Here is a 17,931-nt window from a genome sequence, read left to right on the forward strand (position 1 = left end):
TATTTCGACAGATAACACTTTGTGGGTTGAAAATATATAACTGCATAGGGAAAATACACAGACATGCAGAAGAAATGGATGTATCCTTCAATGCTTTGGAAAACTTGGACACATATTTAAAGCCCAGAGTGTAGGAAAATGCCACTGTTGGCATGGTTACCCCTAACGTTTTGCCTTTTTTTGATGCTAGTTATGATTGAAAGTGTGCTGGGACCCTGCTAACCAGGCCCCAGCACCAGTGTTCTTTCCCTAAAACTGTACCTTTGTCTCCACAATTGGCACAGCCCTGGCATACAGATAAGTACCTTGTAAATGGTACGCCGGGTAACAAGGGCCCTGTGGCCAGGGAAGGTCTTTAAGGGCTGCAGCATGTATTATGCCACCCAAGGGACCTCTCACTCAGCACATGCACACTGCCTCACAGCTTGTGTGTGCTGGTGGGGAGAAAAAGACTAAGTTAAAATGGCACTACCCTCAGGGTGCCATGCCTACAACCCACTGCCTGTGGCATAGGTAAGTCACCCCACTAGCAGGCCTTACAGCTTGTAGCTGGGCGCCAGAACACCCGGCTACCGTCAATGATGGCCCCCAGGCAGCCGAATACCCCGGGGGCACTGTCGGAGACGACCCAGAAGAGGAATGCGTTGGGAATCCAGAGATCTGGATTCCCAACACAATAAAGGACGGACTTCTGCGGCGGCCCGAAGACGAAGAAAAGGAGAAGAACACGGAGGAAACGCAACGACGGCCAGATCAGCAGAAACGAGAGGACCTGGAGGAAAAAGGAACCACCGACGGAGGACAAGGAGGCCCAGAGATGCGAGGACTCCGCCACGTCCCTGGAGGGGCATGGCTCAAGCAGGTACGGTCCTGCTTTCAGAGGCGGCTTAAAGCCCTGGTGGGGTTAGAGGTGGGAGTGGGAGGTGAAAGGGAAAAAAGGGAGGAGGGAAGTGAATTGAACAAGGGACAGGAGGAGGAAAAGGAGGGAACCTAGTGGGGTTCCCTACACAGAATGCAAAAGGGAACTACCTGATACTTATATCTATATATTATTTGTTGGTGGTTGTTCTGGGGAAAAGGGGTATCCTATCCTTTACATACGTCTTCTTTTTTTTTCCCCCCTCTTTTGTTTTCTCCCCCCCCTCTCTAACACCAGCACGTACCTTCCTACACGGGCATTGCGAGATCTAAGTGTTTACGTGAGAGGTCTAGCGCACATAGGAGACTTTAGTGATGGGTTATGTTCCAAACCCCCCCCACTCTACAACTCGGTTTCCTATCACCTCACCGCACCCCCTCAAGAGTCTCCCACTTACTAACACGACCCCAACAACCCCAAAGTAAAAACTTACCTTGCCTTCTTTCTTTTCCCGGTCTCCCTGACAACGCCCTTCCGCCACAAGACCTTCGACTGGATCAAAGAAAACCTGACAAGAAAGAAGAAAAAGAGAGAGTTAAATTCACGGGGAGATAGAGACTTACAGGTGGCCGGAAAAGAACTCTATATTACCAATAAACGTGAATCTTCCACACACCCTAAACACGAGTTGTATTGTCTGACCTTGTCGCTACGCCCACCGCTACAGTGGTGTCAGAAGTGGGATAGAAGCAGCGGCAAACTAAAGAGGGGATAACCCAAGATAGAGAACTATGGAGGTGAAGCCAACCATCGAAGACATGATTCAACAGCTGGCAGAAGGACAACGCCACCTTCAAGTAGTTTGGGAGGCCCACCAAAGAGAGGCTAATGCAGATAGAGAAGCACTCCAAAGTGCCCTGAAGAGCCAAGCCACTATTATTGCGAATAATCAGCTGGTACATGAGACGGCCTTACAAAAACTGACAGATACTATAGCTGCCAGCAAAGTTCACCCCAACGTCCCAAGTTCTGTCCCAACGTGTTTTTCACAAATTTTGAGCGAGTGGCCTCCTCTGCCACTTGGCCCGAGGAGCGATGGGGCCAATATGTGGCTCCATTATTAACGGGTAATTTGCAGGCCGCCTATCAAGCCGCTAACCCAGATGGGACCACTCCGTATAAAGAAGTAAAGAAGAGCATACTGGAACGAGTGGGACATGACTCAGAACACTACAGGCTTCAATTTCGGAAGATGAAGTGGACACCTTCAGAAGATCCAAGAACCTTAGCTAGGGCTCAAATGGTTGGGTCCGATTGGGACGGAACGGGAAGACATCATAAAGACCATTCTCCTCAAATAGTATTTAGAGGCCCTTCCTGCTGTTACCCGCAATTGGATCCGACAACATCCCAATGTGGACACCAGCATGGCGATTGGCCCGGCTTGTGCGTATGATCGATCAACCGAGTTTAAAGCAGGTTCTTCAAAGTCGACGAGTTCCCCTAGTCGACCCCCAGGGGTACCCTACCGACCTGTTACCCAAAAGAATACCGAGGAAGCTTCCAGCCTCGGGACTACGGAAAAGAACCCCATGCAACAACCTCAATGCTATAGTTGTGGGGAGTGGGGCCATATCGCTCGGCTATGCCTTGACAAAGAGGAAAGGGTTGAACCTATGGAGATTGGGATGACCCGAGGACACGTCCTATATACAGGGAAAGACAGCTCCAGGTATATTCGGGAGATAACAGTTAATGGCCCCGAGGGGTACCCTACCGACCTGCTACCCGAAAGAATACCGAGGAAGCTTCCAGCCTCAGGACTACGGACAAGAACCGCATGCAACAACCTCAATGCTATAGTTGTGGGGAGTGGGGCCATATCGCTCGGCTATGCCCCCACAAAGAGGAAAGGGTTGAACCTATGGAGATTGGGATGACCCGAGGACACGTCCTATATACAGGGAAAGACAGCTCCAGGTATACTCGGGAGATAACAGTTAATGGCCAGAAAATCATGGCCTTAGTGGACTCTGGGTGTAGCCAGTCTGTTATCAGGGCCGACCTGGTTTTTCCCAGTGTCCAAATACCCGAGAAACTAGTTTCCATCTGCTGCATCCATGGAGAACTGAAGGACTATCCCTTGGTTTCCGTTATCCTCGAGTGGAAGGGGAAGCAGGATCCAGTAAATATGGGTATTATTGAACACCTGGTGGAGGAGTGTATTGTGGGCACAGATTACGTACATTTCACCGACCTGCTATAGAGCGTAGAGAAAATAAATCGTCTGGACTCATAGTGGGAGGAGGCCCCCTTTTCGGAGACCCCGATAAAGACAGGAACCATACGATATAAACCTAGCAAGAGGGAGAAAAGAGAGAAGAAAAAACTGTATCTCTTGAGAGAAAAGGAGGAAGAACCAAGGAAGGTGCAGAAAATAACCGTCCCCTCCCTACCCCCAATCCGTAGTAGCCAGCGAGAGGACTCATCCCTCCAGAATGCTTGGAAAACTGCAAAATCAGAGATCAGCGGCGAGGTGGGTCCTTATTTTTTGATACAAAAAGGTCTCCTATACAGAATTACTAATCATAACAACCACGAGAAACGACAACTGGTCGTACCGGAGCCATATCGAGTCCAAGTACTTCACCTCGCCCACACCCAACCGGGACGGGGGCATTATGGTAGAGACAAGACTGAAGAATATTTACTACGCCGGTTTTACTGGCCGGGAGTATATGCCCAAATAAGCAGTTTTTGTATGCAATGCCCTAAATGTCAGGTGATTGACCCAGGGCCCCAGAAGAAAGCACAGTTACAGACATTGCCTATTATTGAGGTACCCTTTTCAGGGGTGGGAATGGATTTGGTAGGTCCCCTCCTTCCATCAACGAAAGGGTATACTTATGTATTAGTCCTGGTAGATTATGCGACAAGATATCCCGAAGCCATACCCCTTTCTAGCATGACAACCAAGAATGTGGCTCATGCTATGATTGGTTTCTTCTCCAGAGTGGGGTTCCCAAACGAAATCCTGACCGACCAAGGAACTCCATTTATGTCCAAGGTGATGGCACAAATCTGCCAAATCCTGGGAGTCAGACAGCTAAAAACCTCTGTGTACCATCCACAAACAGATGGTCTTGTTGAGAGGTACAACCGTACCCTGAATTCCCTATTGAGAAAAAACACTTTGGAGTCTCGACGAGATTGGGATAAGAAACTACCCCTCATCCTCTACGCTATAAGATCCCATGTCCAAGCGTCCACAGGCCATAGTACCTTTGAATTGGTCTTTGGACGTCAACCCCGGACCCTTCTCGATATGGCTGCTGAACTATGGGAGGAAGAAGAGGGGGGCGAAAAGCCAATATTAGAATATACCCAACAACTCAAAGCCCAGTTACAAACGGTCTGGTAAGACGTCCGTTCACATATGGAAAGGGCACAAGGAAAGCAAAAACGGTACTATGATCAAGGTACTAAATTGAGACAACTACAACCAGATGATAAGGTTCTTCTTTTGCTCCCGAGCTCAGACAATAAATTGCTAACTAAATGGCAGGGCCCGTATAAAATAGTGAAGGCAATAACCCCTGTCACTTACCTGGTTGAGATATCTCAGGAACCAAGGAAGACACAGATCTACCACATTAACTTGTTAAAGATATGGGAAGAGCCAGAAACCTCCCTTCCTCCGATATCTACAGGGTTTCTGGTAACCCCTAACAAGACTTTAGAAATAGAACTGTGTCCCACTGCTCCGAGCTCGGAGTTGAACCGACCTCAAGTCAGTCCCACACTGCAAAACGAGCAACAATCACAACTCAACGCTCTTCCCCAACAGCATGCTGGGTTCTTTTCATCCAAACCCGGGAGGACCTCACTGACACAACATCATATTAGAACCCCATGTGGTCAAGTCGTACTCCTCCGCCCGTACTGGATCCCAGAAGCCCGGAAACACCTAGTAGAGCAGGAAGTAGAGGAGATGCTACAGTTGGGGGTTATTGAACCATCCGTCAGCCCCTGGTGTTCCCCAATTGTCCTAGTCCCAAAGCCAGATGGCTCGGTTCGCTTCTGTATTGATTTTAGGAGACTAAACGCAATATCTCAATTCAATACCTACCCCATCCCTCAGGTTGACGAGTTATTGGAGAAACTGGGTAAAGCCCACTACCTATCAACCCTAGATCTCACTAAGGGCTATTGGCAAATCCCCTTGGCCCCGGCAGATCGAGAAAAGACAGCCTTCTCTACACCCTCAGGGCTATACCATTTCACCGTGCTTCCCTTCAGGTTACATGGTGCTCCCGCTACCTTCCAAAGATTGATGGACCAACTTTTAAGGCCTCACTATGAATATGCTGGAGCTTATTTAGACAATATAGTAGTTTACAGTTTATCCTGTGAAGACCATCTTAACCACCTAGACCGAATATTCCATTTATTATACTCGGCTGGCCTCACTGCCAACCCCGCCAAATGTCACCTAGCCTGCAATGATATTGTGTATCTTGGTTATGTTATAGGAAAGGGACAAATCCAACCACAAAAAAGCAAAGTTCTTTCCTTGGTTGGTCGGGTATTATAGAAAGTTCATACCTAACTATTCCACTTTGGCGGCACCCCTTACTGACCTATTAAGAAAAGGTCAACCGACAAAAATATCAGGTCTAACCCCAACTCAACTATCTAGTTTTCATACTTTAAAGAACAGTCTCACCACCGAACCCGTCTTACGTTGTCCAGACTTTACAAAACCATTCCATCTCCAGACGGATGCCTCACATGTGGGGACAGGCACCGTGCTTTTCCAAACAGATGAAGCAGGCCACAACCACCCTATAGTGTTTATCAGCCAGAAACTTTTGCCACGAGAACAACGCTACCCGGTAATTGAGAGGGAATGCCTGGCTATCAAATGGGCCATTGAAAATTTACAATAATACCTTTTGGGTCACTGTAGTATGTCATAGCTTGTAGAATGTTTGAGATGTCATAGCATGTAGATTTTAGAATTGTGAAGGGAAGGGAGAATCCATTAGAGAGGACGAGGGAGAGCGAGGAGAAGGAGAAGCTGGCGGTTGATGGAGCTGGATGGGGTTTCTGTAAATAAATAAAAGCTACTTCGTGAACCCAAACGACTCACTGTAATTTATGGATAGTATTTTACACTGGCGACGAAGTGGGATCATTTTTTTTCCCTGAATACGGAAGCCTCAACAGCATTACAATAACAACGGAGATATTCCTAAAGCGACGGAAAGGTGAGCGGACTTTGCGAACAACTTAAAACTGTTTCATTCGCCTTTATTAATATAAAAGGAACATTTAAAATCTGTTGAAGAACATTTCCGCTCGACGAGTGTATACCTGGAAACCGGTAACTGTTTCCATGGAAACGGACTAGTGCTCATGCGCTCAGCTGTGCTTGTTATAAACACGCGCTTGACTGGTTGTCATATCAACGAGTACAGCGTCCTTCTAGCAATGCGTTGTGAAAACCGGAATACGCGAGGACGCGCTCAGCTGTGCTTGTTATAAACACATGCTTGACTTGTTGTTATATCAACGACTACAGCGTCCTTCTAGCACGGCGATTTGAAAACCGGAATACACGAGGACTATAGGTGTCCTTTATTAACTTTTCCAGTGTGAACACTGTGTGTGAAAAACATTTTTCAAAGGAATTTTACCACTGCCGAGCTTTAGTATTTGTAGCAACATGAAAATGACCTTGAATTAGATTGTTCCTAGAACCAAATTTTTGAACTACAGGACCAATAAACCTCTGGTCTAATTTCTGGCTTCTGTACATTTAAAGTGGTCTTTCAGAACAGTTGTGACACAATGCAGAATGTCACTGCCCCCCCTTTTTTCCTCGCTTTACCAGGAGAGCCACCTATAAAATGGCAAAAGTGGAAAAAAGTATTTGAAAGATATTCCAAAGTTTGTGGCGCATCGCTTAGTGTGGAAAGGAAAACTGCTCTGCTATTGCATTGCTTAGGTTCTGAAGGACAGGAGGTTTTCGATAATCTTCCAGACATAATTAATGAAGATCTAAATGAATATGAAAGTTGTATAGAAAAATTAGATAGACATTATGGGGGTTATTACAACTTTGGAGGAGGTGTTAATCCGTCCCAAAAGTGACGGTAAAGTGACGGATATACCACCAGCCGTATTACGAGTTCCATAGGATATAATGGACTCGTAATACGGCTGGTGGTATATCCGTCACTTTACCGTCACTTTTGGGACGGATTAACACCTCCTCCAAAGTTGTAATAACCCCCTATATTCCTAAAATTAGCACAATACTTGAAAGATATCACTTTGGAAGAAGAAACCAAGAAGAAAATGAATCTGTGGAGGGATATGTTACAGCATTACGAAAATTAGCATCTTCATGTAAATTTGGAATTTTGACAGACGAAAGAATCAGAGATCAATTTATGTTAGGCTGTAACATAGAAAGAGTAAGAGATGAAATTTGGCAAAAGGATGATCCATCACTAGACGAAGTTTTGGTTTTGGCTAAGAAAATTGAACATTCTCTCAAATGTGTAGAGACCATCAAAAGAGAGGAATGCAAAAATGATACTGTACATATAATTCAGAATATTACGAGAAACAAAGAAAGATCAGAAGGACAGAACTACAGAACTACAAAAAAGAAAGGAAAAATATGTTTATGGGAAATTGTTTTCGCTGTGGCAGACACGGTCACATGGCCAACGACAAAAACTGCCCCGCTATAAAAGTGATATGTAAGTTGTGTAAGAAAAAAGGTCATTACTCCAGTGTGTGCAGAACGAGAAGTGGAAAGAGCAATGTCTTTGAAGTTAAGAAAGACATAGATGCAGGAGAAAATGATGACTTTGAATGTGGTCAAATTATTCTACAAGTTGAAGGAGAAGGTAAAAAAAGAAGGAAAGGCCCAATTGATGAAGTCATGATAGATGGGGAAAAAACTAAAGTATTATTTGATTCTGGAGCCAAGATCACAATTGTTTCAATAGAATTCTATATGAGAAAACTAAGAAACAAAGTTAAGCTGTTCAAACCGGATATCACACCCTTTGCATATGGTGGTGAACCAATTAAGCTCCATGGATACTTTTGGGGTTTGCTTGAGTTTAAACGAAAGTTCACAAATGCAAAAATTTACGTTTCTAAAAAAGGAGACAGTGCACTCAGTTGGTTCCACCAGAAAGACTTGGGGGTTATTCTTGATCCCAATAGTGATCCACCCGTGAAAGTAAGGGATCAAATGGTTATCAACACTATTGGAGATCAAGGAAATTCTATTAACCAGAATCTCATGACCAACGGTGACTTTGTTATAGGACTAAAGAAAAAATTTCCTTTGGTATTTCGAGGAAAATTAGGATGTCTTCAACATTATGTGCATCACATTCATCTGAAGGAAGGTGTGAAACCGGTATGCAGCAAAGTTCGTGGAGTACCTGTTGCTCTACGTGAGGACATGAAATTGGAACTGGAGAGGCTGCAGAAAGAAAGAATCATAGAGGAAGTTGAAGGAACTGAGTGGTTGGCGCCAGTAGTTGTAGCCAGAAAACCGAATGGGAGTATACGCTTATGTGTGGACTTAAGAGAATTAAATAAGAATGTGATTGTGGATAGGTATCCCATACCCAATATTTCTGATATGTTGTTGCTTTTACAAGGCGCTAAGGTGTTTTCTACCATAGATTTAACATCTGAGTATCATCAGATTAGACTGACTGAAAAATCCAAGGATCTTACTGCATTCATTACACCATTTGGTACTTTTAGGTATACCAGACTACCATTTGGATTGGTGTCTGCGGCCTCTGTATTTCAACGAATTATGGAGAAGGTATTGAAAGATCTTGTTGGTGTGAGAGTGTATCAAGATGATGTTTTAGTATACGGGAAAGATCAGGTCCAGCATGAAAAGAGGGTTGTTAGTGTTTTAGAAAAGTTGGAGGAATTTGGGTTGACAGTCAAGATGGAAACGTGTAGGTTTTGTAGTAAATCTATAGAGTATTTAGGTCACACAATAACTGGTGAAGGCATATCTCCAAAAAAGGAGCTAGTAGATGCTATTGACAGACTACAATCGCCATTGAATAAAGAAGAACTTATGAAATTTTTAGGTATGGCTGAATATTACAGTAAATTTGTGAGGGGTTTTGCTGAGAAAAGTGTATGTATGAGAAAGTTATTACGGAAAGGAGTGGAATTTGTGTGGAATGAAGAGTGTGAAAATGAATTTGGAGAAATAAAAAAGGAAATTGTGAAAGCTCCCAGACTGAGGAATTTTAATCCCAATTTGCCCTCGATCTTAATAACTGATGCAAGTGCGAAAGGCTTAGGGGCGGTGTTACAACAGGGTGGCCAAAATAATGATCAAGTTGTATTATTTTTGTCACGAGCTTTAAGAGATGCGGAGTTAAACTATAGTGTTATTGAGAGAGAGGCGCTTGCTGTTCATTGGGCAGTGAGAAAACTTAAGAATTTGTTGTGGGGAAATAAATTTGAGGTAAGGACGAATCATAAGCCCCTTTGTGAAATTTATAAAAAGAAAGGGGTGGATGCAGTCTCTAGCAGAATCACTAAATGGGTTGTGTCCCTACAAGATTTTGATTTTGATATAAAGTATATTCCAGATGCACAAAATAAGGTAGCGGACACACTGTCAAGATTAGTGTTGGTAGGAGAATTGGAAGAAGAGAAAGGAACAGATGGGGATACTGAAATGGTTTGTGGGATTGAGGAGAATGGATTTGATGAAAGTGTTGTGACAAAGGAGAGGTGGCGGAGAGAATGTGAGTCTGACGACACCATAGTGAAAGTGATATCTTTAATAAAAGAAGGTTGGAAAAATAGGAATGAAGGAGGTAGTGAAACACAAAAATTCTGGCATGTGAGAAGTGAGTTGTCTTGTGATTATGGGTTTCTATTCAGAGGTACGAAATTAGTTCCTCCCACCACATTGAGGCAGGAGCATATTTCTCTTGCTCACACGGGTCATCAGGGAATGTCCAAGACCAAAGGGAGATTGCGTTTGACTTATTGGTGGCCAGGTATGGATTCCCAGGTAGAAAGGTCAATCAGAGAATGTATGCAATGTATCATGAGTGAGAAGACTGTGAAACCTAGGATTCAGCCTATGGAAATAAGGGAACGCCCCTCTCAGCCGTGGGAGGACGTTGCCTTGGACATTCTAGGGCCTATCCGTGGGGAAGGTGGTGAAATGGACCTATTGGTACTAGTTGATCTATTTTCCAGGTGGCCAGAGATTAGATTTGCTAGGAGTATTGAGACTAAACAAGTAATTGATTTTCTCAAGGAAGTGTTTGGGAGAGAAGGGCTGCCTAAGAGCATTCTTACTGACAATGGGGTACAATTGGTATCGAAGGAAATGGAGAAGTATCTGGCTGATTGTGCTATAGTTCATAAAAAGTGTGCATTATACCACCCCGAAACCAATGGCATGGTGGAACGATTTAATAGGGTGTTGAAAGAAACCATAGCTTTAGCTAAGGTTGGAGGATTGAACTGGAAGAAAGAAGTGATCAAGCGGGTTGAAGCATACAGAGTTTCGCCTCATGCCATTACTGGGAAAATACCTTTTGAGTTACTCAGAGCCAGACATCCTAATACGTTGGTGTCACCTAGATGGGTCAATGACATGGGAGCAAGAACAGGGGTGGTGGTGTCGGATGGAACTTGGAGACGGGATGAAGAGAAAAAAATAAAAGCGCGGAAGGAGTATTTTGATCGCAGGAAGTCAACTCACACAACCAAAGTTAAGGTTGGAGATTGGGTGTTGATTCGCAAGCCTGTGGGTAAAGGAAGGAATGTCGATAAAGTTAAAACTTTAAGGGTAGTGAGACTATTCAACAATGCAGTAAGAACGGAGGATTACAAGATATGGAATTTAAATCGTGTAGTGGTACTGAAATGTAAAAATGTGTGGATTTAATATATGTATACTGTTGTGTTTTTTCTTTTTTTTCTTCTCCCTTCTTCTTGTTTCTCTAGGTTTGTAAAGGGGGGAGGAGTGTAGTATTTCATAGCTTGTAGAATGTTTGAGATGTCATCGCATGTAGATTTTAGAATTGTGAAGGGAAGGGAGAATCCAGCAGAGAGGACGAGGGAGAGCGAGGAGAAGGAGAAGCTGGCGGTTGATGGAGCTGGATGGGGTGTCTGTAAATAAATAAAAGCTACTTCGTGAACCCAAACGACTCACCGTAATTTATGGATCGTATTTTACAGTCACCCTTTTTTATTATATACCTACCATGCTCCCCTCACCTGGTTGTCCAAAAACACAAATTCCCGCATTCTGCAGTGGTTCATGGAGCTGCAACCCTTTTCGTTTCAGGTACACCACATCCCGGGTGATCAACAATACACAGCGGATTACCTGTCCCGCTACCCCATAAACTCGGAACTCCAACAGTCCCTCTCTAGGGGAGGGATATGTAGCCGGGCGCCGGAACACCCGGCTACCATCAATGACGGCCCCCAGGCAGCCGAATACCCCGGGGGCACCGTCAGAGACGACCCGAAAGAGGAATGCGTTGGGAATCTGGATATCCAGATTCCCAACACAATAAAGGATGGACTTCCGCGGCGACCCGAAGAGGAAGAAAAGGAGAAGAACACGGAGGAAACGCAATGACGGCTGGATCAGCACAAACCAGAGGACCTGGAGGAAAAAGGAACCACCGACTGAGGACAAGGAGGCCCAGAGACGTGAGGACCCCGCCACATCCCTGGAGGGGCGTGGCTCAAGCAGGTATGGTCCTGCTTTCAGAGTCGGCTTAAAGCCCTGGTGGGGAGAGAAGTGGGAGCGGGAGGTGAAATGGAAAAGAGGGAGGAGGGAAGGGAATTGAACAAGGGACAGGAGGAGGAAAAGGAGGGAACCTAGTGGGGTTCCCTACACAGGTTACAAAAGGGAACTACCTGATACTTATATCTATATATTATTTGTTGGTGGTTGTTCTGGGGAAAAGGGGTATCCTATCCTTTACGTACGTCGTCTTTTTTTTATTTTTTTTCCCCTCTTTTGTTTTCTCCCCAGCCCCTCTCTAACACCAGCACGTACCTTCCTACACGGGTACTGCGAGGTCTAAGTGTTTGCGTGAGAGGTCTAGCGCACATAGGAGACTATAGTGATTGGTTATGCTCCAAACACCCCCCCACCACAACTCGGTTTCCTATCAGCTCACCGCACCCCCTCAAGAGTCTCCCACTTACTAACATGACCCCAACAAACCAGAAGTAAAGACTTACCTTGCCTTCTTTCTTTTCCCGGTCTCCCTGACAATGTCCTTCCCCCACGAGACCTTTGGATGGATCAAAGAGAACCTAACAAGAAAGAAGAGAAAGATAGAGTTAAATTCATTGGGAGATAGAGACTTACGGGCGGCCGGAAAAGAACTCTATATTACCAATAAACATGAATCTTCCACACACCCTAAACAAGAGTTGTATTGTATGTCCTTGTCGCTACGCCCACCGCTACAGAGCCCTAAGGCAGGGTGCACTATACCACAGGTGAGGGGGATACCTGCATGAGCACTATGCCCCTACAGTGTCTAAGCCAATTCTTAGACATTGTAAGTGCAGGTTAGCCATAAAGAGTATATGGTCTGGGAGCTTGTCAAACACAAACTCCCCAGTTCCATAATGGCTACACTGAATACTGGGAAGTTTGGTGTAGGAAAGTACCATCTTGCCTGGTATGTTACCCCCATATTTCACTGTATATATGTTGTTTTAGTGTATGTGTCACTGGGACCCTGCCAGCCAGGGCCCCAGTGCTCATAAGTGTGCCCTGTATGTGTTACCTGTGTTATGACTAACTGTCTCACTGAGGCTCTGCTAATCAGAACCTCAGTGGTTATGCTCTCTCATTTCTTTCCAAATTGTCACTAACAGGCTAGTGACCAATTTAACCAATTTACATTGGCATACTGGAACACCCTTATAATTCCCTAGTATATGGTACTGAGGTACCCAGGGTATTGGGGTTCCAGGAGATCCCTATGGGCTGCAGCATTTCTTTTGCCACCCATAGGGAGCTCTGACAATTCTTACACAGGCCTGCCACTGCAGCCTGAGTGAAATAACGTCCATGTTATTTCACAGCCATTTACCACTGCACTTAAGTAACTTATAAGTCACCTATATGTCTAACCTTTACCTGGTAAAGGTTGGGTGCTAAGTTACTTAGTGTGTGGGCACCCTGGCACTAGCCAAGGTGCCCCCACATTGTTCAGGGCAAATTCCCCGGACTTTGTGAGTGCGGGGACACCATTACACGCGTGCACTACACATAGGTCACTACCTATGTGTAGCTTCACAATGGTAACTCCGAACATGGCCATGTAACATGTCTAAGATCATGGAATTGCCCCCCAATGGCATCCTGGTATTTGGGAGACAATCCCATGATTCCCCTGGTCTCTAGCACAGACCCGGGTACTGCCAAACTGCCTTTCCTGGGGTTTCACTGCAGCTGCTGCTGCCAACCCCTCAGACAGGTTTCTGCCCTCCTGGGGTCCAGCCAGGCTTGGCCCAGGAAGGCAGAACAAAGGACTTCCTCAGAGAGAGGGTGTTACACCCTCTCCCTTTGGAAAAGGTGTCAGGGCTGGGGAGGAGTAGCCTCCCCCAGCCTCTGGAAATGATTTCATGGGCACAGATGGTGCCCATTTCTGCATAAGCCAGTCTACACCGGTTCAGGGATCCCCCAGCCCTGCTCTGGCGCAAAACTGGACAAAGGAAAGGGGAGTGACCACTCCCCTGACCTGCACCTCCCATGGGAGGTGCCCAGAGCTCCTCCAGTGTGCTCCAGACCTCGGCCATCTTGGAAACAGAGGTGCTGCTGGCACACTGGACTGCTCTGAGTGGCCAGGGCCAGCAGGTGACGTCAGAGACTCCTTCTGATAGGCTCCTCCAGGTGTTGCTAGCCTATCCTCTCTCCTAGGTAGCCAAACCTCCTTTTCTGGCTATTTAGGGTCTCTGCTTTGGGGAATTCCTTAGGTAACAAATGCAAGAGCTCATCAGAGTTCCTCTGCATCTCTCTCTTCACCTTCTGCCAAGGAATCAACTGCTGACCGCGCTGGAAGCCTGCAAAACTGCAACAAAGTAGCAAAGACGACTACTGCGACCTTGTAACGCTGATCCTGCCGCCTTCTCGACTGTTTTCCTGGTGGTGCATGCTGTGGGGGTAGTCTGCCTCCTCTCTGCACTAGAAGCTCTGAAGAAATCTCCCGTGGGTCGACTGAATCTTCCCCCTGCAACCGCAGGCACCAAAGAACTGCATCACCGGTCCTCTGAGTCTCCTCTCAGCACGACGAGCGAGGTCCCTTGAACTCAGCAACTCTGTCCAAGTGACTCCCACAGTCCAGTGACTCTTCAGTCCAAGTTTGGTGGAGGTAAGCCCTTGCCTCCCCATGCTAGACTGCATTGCTGGGAACCGCGTGTTTTGCAGCTACTCCGGCTCCTGTGCACTCACAGAGGATTTCCTTTGTGCACAGCCAAGCCTGGGTCCCCGGCACTCTAACATGCAGTGCATGACCTCCTGAGTTGTCCTCCGGCTTCGTGGGACCCTCTTGTGCAACTTCGGGTGAGCTCCGGTTCACTCCACTTAGTAGTGACTGTTCCGGCACTTCTGCGGGTGCTGCTTGCTTCTGAGTGGGCTCTTTGTCTTGCTGGACGCCCCCTCTGTCTCCTCACGCAGTTGGTGACATCTTGGTCCCTCCTGGGCCACAGCAGCATCCAAAAACCCTAACCGCGACCCTTGCAGCTAGCAAGGCTTGTTTGCGGTCTTTCTGCACGAAAACACTTCTGCACGACTCTTCACGACGTGGGACATCCATCCTCCAAAGGGGAAGTTTCTAGCCCTTGTCGTTCTTGCAGAATCCTCAGCTTCTACCATCCGGTGGCAGCTTCTTTGCACCCACAGCTGGCATTTCCTGGGCATCTGCCCACTCCCGAATTGATCGTGACTTTTGGACTTGGTCCCCTTGTTCCACAGGTACTCTTGTCTGGAAATCCATCGTTGTTGCATTGCTGGTGTTGGTCTTTCCTGCAGAATTCCCCTATCACAACTTCTGTGCTCTTTGGGGAACTTAGGTGCACTTTGCACCCACTTTTCAGGGTCTTGGGGTGGGCTATTGTTCTAACCCTCACTGTTTTCTTACAGTCCCAGCGACCCTCTACAAGGTCACATAGGTTTGGGGTCCATTCGTGGTTCGCATTCCACTTCTAGAGTATATGGTTTGTGTTGCCCCTATCCCTATGTGCCCCCATTGCATTCTATTGTGACTATACATTGTTTGCACTGTTTTCTATTGCTATTACTGCATATTTTGGTATTGTGTACATATATCTTGTGTGTATTTGCTATCCTCATACTGAGGGTACTCACTGAGATACTTTTGGCATATTGTCATAAAAATAAAGTACCTTTATTTTTAGTATATCTGTGTATTATGTTTTCTTATGATATTGTGCATATGACACTAGTGGTACTGTAGGAGCTTCACTCGTCTCCTAGTTCAGCCTAAGCTGCTCTGCTAAGCTACCTTTTCTATCAGCCTAAGCTGCTAGACACCCCTCTACACTAATAAGGGATACCTGGGCCTGGTGCAAGGTGTAAGTACCCCTTGGTACTCACTACAAGCCAGTCCAGCCTCCTACACTTCATTGTTCAGACAGACCACAAACCTCTACTTTGGCTAAAACAAATGAAAGGTGAAAATCCTAAATTGTTGAGGTGGTCCATATCCCTACAGGGAATGGACTATACAGTGGAACATAGACCTGGGAGTACCCACTCCAATGCAGATGGACTCTCCAGATCTTTCCACTTAGACAATGAAGACTCATCAGGTCATGGCTAGTCTTATTGTCCTTCGTTTGGGGGAGGGGGGTGTGTAGGAAAGTACCATCTTGCCTGGCATGTTAGCCCCATATTTCACTGTATATATGTTGTTTTAGTGTATGTGTCACTGGGACCCTGCCAGCCAGGGCCCCAGTGCTCGTAAGTGTGCCCTGTATGTGTTACCTGTGTTATGACTAACTGTCTCACTGAGGCTCTGCTAATCAGAACCTCAGTGGTTATGCTCTCTCATTTCTTTCCAAATTGTCACTAACAGGCTAGTGACCAATTTTACCAATTTACATTGGCATACTGGAACACCCTTATAATTCCCTAGTATATGGTACTGGGGTACCCAGGGTATTGGGGTTCCAGGAGATCCCTATGGCCTGCAGCATTTCTTTTGCCACCCATAGGGAGCTCTGACAATTCTTACACAGGCCTGCCACTGCAGCCTGAGTGAAATAACGTCCACGTTATTTCACAGCCATTTACCACTGCACTTAAGTAACTTATAAGTCACCTATATGTCTAACCTTTACCTGGTAAAGGTTGGGTGCTAAGTTACTTAGGCGGTCATTCTGACCGCGGCGGGCGGCGGTCGCCGCCCGCCATGCGGTCACCGCCAAATGGCTGCTCCGCGGTCAGAAGACCGCGGATGCTATTTTGGCTTTCCCGCTGGGCCGGCGGGCAACCGCCAAAAGGGCGCCCGCCGGCCCAGCGGGAAAGCCCCTGCAACATAGAAGCCGGCTCCGAATGGAGCTGGTGGTGTTGCAGGGGTGCGACGGGTGCAGTAGCACCCGTCGCGATTTTCACTGTCTGCTAAGCAGACAGTGAAAATCATGGTGGGCCCCTGTTAGGGGGCCCCTGCACTGCCCATGCCACTGGCATGGGCAGTGCAGGGGCCCCCAGGGGCCCCACGACACTCGTTCCCGCCATCCTGTTCCTGGCGGTAAAAGCCACCAGAAACAGGATGCGGGAAGGGGGTCGGAATCCCCATGGCGGCGCTGCAAGCAGCGCCGCCATGGAGGATTCCCTGGGCCAAGGGAAAACCGGCGGGAAACCGCCGGATCCCCTTTTCTGACCGCGGCTTTACTGCCGCGGTCAGAATGGCCCTGGAAGCACCGCCAGCCTGTTGGCGGTGGTCCGTGTCCCTCCACCCTGGCGGTCCATGACCGCCAGGGTTGGAATGACCGCCTTAGTGTGTGGGCACCCTGGCACTAGCCAAGGTGCCCCCACATTGTTCAGGGCAAATTCCCCGGACATTGTGAGTGCGGGGACACCATTACACGCGTGCACTACACATAGGTCACTACCTATGTGTAGCTTCACAATGGTAACTCCGAACATGGCCATGTAACATGTCTAAGATCATGGAATTGTCCCCCCAATGTCATCCTGGTATTTGGGAGACAATCCCATGATTCCCCGGGTCTCTAGTACTGCCAAACTGCCTTTCCTGGGGTTTCACTGCAGCTGCTGCTGCTGCCAACCCCTCAGACAGGTTTCTGCCCTCCTGGGGTCCAGCCAGGCTTGGCCCAGGAAGGCAGAACAAAGGACTTCCTCAGAGAGAGGGTGTTACACCCTCTCCCTTTGGAAAAAGGTGTCAGGGCTGGGGAGGAGTAGCCTCCCCCAGCCTCTGGAAATGCTTTCATGGGCACAGATGGTGCCCATTTCTGCATAAGCCAGTCTACACCGGTTCAGGGATCCCCCAGCCCTGCTCTGGCGCGAAACTGGACAAAGGAAAGGGGAGTGACCACTCCCCTGACCTGCACCTCCCCTGGGAGGTGCCCAGAGCTCCTCCAGTGTGCTTCAGACCTCTGCCATCTTGGAAACAGAGGTGCTGCTGGCACACTGGACTGCTCTGAGTGGCCAGGGCCAGCAGGTGACGTCAGAGACTCCTTCTGATAGCCTCCTCCAGGTGTTGCTAGCCTATCCTCTTTCCTAGGTAGCCAAACCTCCTTTTCTGGCTATTTAGGGTCTCTGCTTTGGGGAATTCCTTAGATAACGAATGCAAGAGCTCATCAGAGTTCCTCTGCATCCCTCTCTTCACCTTCTGCCAAGGAATCGACTGCTGACAGCGCTGGAAGCCTGCAAAACTGCAACAAAGTAGCAAAGACGACTACTGCGACCTTGTAACGCTGATCCTGCCGCCTTCTCGACTGTTTTCCTGGTGGTGCAT

At 47.2% G+C, this 17,931-nt stretch overlaps 1 long non-coding RNA gene across 1 annotated transcript in view; it reads right to left on the bottom strand.

Moving 5' to 3' along the window:
• Positions 1-1,352: 1,352 nt before the first annotated feature.
• The window catches only part of LOC138247346 (uncharacterized), a 40,532-nt gene continuing 23,953 nt past the window's right edge, over positions 1,353-17,931 (bottom strand). The window contains exons 2-3 of the long non-coding RNA XR_011194456.1: positions 12,155-12,229; positions 1,353-1,427 (exon numbers count right to left, since the gene is read on the bottom strand). This is a non-coding gene — a long non-coding RNA (uncharacterized lncRNA). The remainder of the gene's footprint in view (positions 1,428-12,154; positions 12,230-17,931) is intronic.

Source organism: Pleurodeles waltl, chromosome 7 (assembly GCF_031143425.1).
Source record: "Pleurodeles waltl isolate 20211129_DDA chromosome 7, aPleWal1.hap1.20221129, whole genome shotgun sequence".
Taxonomy (NCBI): domain Eukaryota; kingdom Metazoa; phylum Chordata; class Amphibia; order Caudata; family Salamandridae; genus Pleurodeles; species Pleurodeles waltl.